Source organism: Diadema antillarum, unplaced genomic scaffold (genome assembly GCF_040938485.1).
Source record: "Diadema antillarum isolate AM-2024a unplaced genomic scaffold, OU_Dant_1.0 seq00001324_RagTag, whole genome shotgun sequence".
In the NCBI taxonomy this organism is placed as follows: Eukaryota; Metazoa; Echinodermata; class Echinoidea; order Diadematoida; family Diadematidae; genus Diadema; species Diadema antillarum.
In genome coordinates, this window is record NW_027272095.1 from 687,373 (window position 1) to 690,800 (window position 3,428).

The following is a 3,428-nucleotide window of genomic DNA, read 5'->3' on the forward strand; positions in this document are numbered from 1 at the left end:
AGGTTTATCAAGAATCATTATGAATTTTAAGACCTTTTTTGACAGACGGAAATTGTGGCTTCAGATATTGATATGCATAATGGCATACGTGTGTGTCTTCCTTTCTTACTTGTCCTACTTTGCATTTTTAAGTGCATCTGACGTCTGTCTGAGCTAAAGATGGAGAATAGAGCAGCATTTACATCTTTTCAAAACAATCGTATCAATATGAATCAGTTACTTACTGTATTTGCATATGCTCCAGTGTCGTTATTATCCTAAGGGTTTATATACAACACAGAAAAACACAACGATTTCCTAGCACTTAAGAATATTACTACTATTACGTTGATTGTGTATATGTAATGTTGTGTCGTCTTGGTGGCAAGAAATTGTAAGCTATGTTGAATGTATCTCACGTAATGAAATGTCTTCTTTTGTGAGAATTCGCACGATATCCGCATGTTATTAATGGATATTCTTTCTTTAATAGATAGTAATTTACATGTTTAGTCGTAGATTTTGACCGAACCCAAGATAATAAAACTTTTCACTCTTGTAAAAAGATCATTTATGGATGCACTGTTGTCACAAGTATACGGGTTGTTATAGCTCTGTTATTGTTATGGACATAATTGCAAAGTTACTGACAGTTTTATTGTCATTGTGCTGTCTTTATCTAACTATACTTTCATTATAATTAGTGCACGCGTTGTAGTGTATTGCACCATGTACATTTACTGTACTTTGTACTAAATATGAGGTTTGAGTTTTTGCTCCAGTGATGCATAAAGAAATCACCGTTGTTAAATCGAAACTTGGACAAACGAGTATACTATTTAGAGAAGTAACATAGAAAAAAAAAATCACCGCACACTATTTCCGAGTTTCATTATGGCTTTTCTTGTGTTTGTTATTCCATTGAGTATTAGTGTGGTTATGGTGATTGGTATTACTATCAGCATTTTTTTTCTACTTCACATGTCTATTAGAACAAATCTTATAACTTGTTTAAATCGAATCCAAGGGATACGATTAAACGAATATTGCTCGCAAAAACCTATGTCCTTTTTTGAAGATTTTGATGTACGGTCTCTGTCATAAAGTACAAAATGGTATCGTTTTCAATGACGTATTGTTCACTACATATAAAGGAACATTTTTGAAGTTATGGTCAAAAGAAGTAAACAATATCTTATCATTCTCTATATTTTTTCTTTACCTTTAATCGCAAATATCTCCATTTGGCAAATACGGGCTTATCGATTTTTGCGAACAAACTCTTCAAATAATCCCCACTCGTCATATGCATTATGTCGGTAAACTGTCTAGCATATTTTCTGCATGTGACTTTCAATTGGCAAATGTTGCACTTGTTTCTGACTTTGACGTACCTAGGTTCTGTATTTGATAAACAAACTATTAGAAGCACGTAAATAAAGCTGTAAAAATAAACAGATTTCGAATGAATCCAATGTTATATGGTGTCACATCCAGTGTCGCATATGCTCTGTAAGTGCTTCAACGAAATATTTGTTTGATTCAACGTTTGCCGTTTGTTTACTTGATTGCTTGTGTTTTTGTGTGGTAGAATTGAAACTGGATAAGACACACAGTTATAAGGGACAAACATTCAAGATGGAACACTATGTGAATGCTAATCTGGATTCGATATTAATAAAACGATTACAAGGTACATTCATCATTCCATCAAATAACCCTTAGAAGTTAAATTACACAGGTCAGGTCAAGAAATATCTGAAAACAAAATAACTTTGGCAAAAATACACTGTTTAAGTCATACATCAAAAGCAGTGTGGGCGTAAAATATTGATTGTCTGCGCACAGTACAAACAAAACGATCTTGTTTCAAGATTAAAAAAAATAATCAAAAAGAACTTGTTCATCTGTACAATTATTCTTTACTTTAAAGGGACTGCACAGTACTGGCAGAAAAGGGGATAATAATGTTTTGAACATTCCTAATTGAGATAATTAAAAACCTCTTATGAAATATGATAGAGCATGGAATTTTAGAAGGATTCAACGCTAATATCATGAACATTGGTTTTCAAATGGCTGAGATATCCAAAGAAAAAAGTGATGATAATAAAAGGCGACAGGCCACGCCTTTTATTAGCCATTTCAAAACTGATTGTCATATATAAACCTTCTGAAACCCTTTAGAATTACATGCTCTTTGACATCTCATAGAATGGTTTCTGAATATCTCGCTAAACGTTAAATGCTAAATCCTCAACTCAACCACAACTGTACACACCAAAATGTATGGTGCAAGAAGAAAACGTTCAAAAATCGGACCTCAGTTCGCTTTAAAATGTTCCTCAATTGAAATGTTATACATCTTTACTGTATTGATAATGTTTTAATTCATTTACTTTATGGATGTCGCGATTCCTAATGACAGAGGTTTTTGATTTATTATTTTTTTTGTGTGTGTTTTTCTGTTTTTTTTAACTGATGCATTTGTATGAATCGGTTGAAAGTAGTGCCTTTTTTCAATGCAAAAATGACAAAATTTACTCGCTAACAGTGTCGCGTCTTTTTGACCCAGCAAACAACACGTAGGGCCTACATTAAACGTCCATCCATTCATGCTACTATTATCCGGCCATTCACACGTGCCGAGATTACTCGGCCGTAATAAGGCAAAACAACGTAACTCAGAATATCATGTTCGGAGAAAAACGAGTTTGAAAATTCAGTTGGTTCCCATTTTTCCGTCATACGAGTAAAACACTTTTGAAGCAGCGAAGTTTCTTAGGCATTAATAAAGAATATCTCGGGAAAATTTCAGTAAAATATGACTTCCCGTTTTAGAGTAATTGCCATATTTAGAATAGATACAGCACTTTACCGAATCACAGCAATGTGCTGATGAGTAATTCTAGTTTGCCAAAAGAGCGTATCCTCACTTACATTGTGCGAGAATCCTCACGCGGCAACATATCAATTAGGCAAAAGAACGTATCCTGACTTACGGCGCGTAAGCATTCTCCCGCGAAGCCACTTCAGTATGCCAAAAGAACGTATCTTGACTTACAAATATCTGCGCCTCAACCCTTTCATCAATGTAATTAGGCAGAATGACGTATCCCGACTCAATGGCAACAATCTCTATCATTTATGTACTTTGACAATTTTGTTAACTGGATGATAAAAGTACCGTTATATGTTTTTAAATATACATAAGAATGGTAAAACACAGTAGCTTGCAAAATTATCGATGCAATTGAACATTTTCATTTTTTTCTCGAAACTTACCGAGTATATACTAAAATGTAATTAGTTGTTATCTACCAATTACCGTGAGTTTTTGTTTCACTTCATTTGCATATACAGTTTACAGTTTATTGAGATGTCCATTCTTTTTTCTTATGTTTAAGTGTATGTTTTTTATCCCTTAATTTAAGATTTTTCATTGGGAA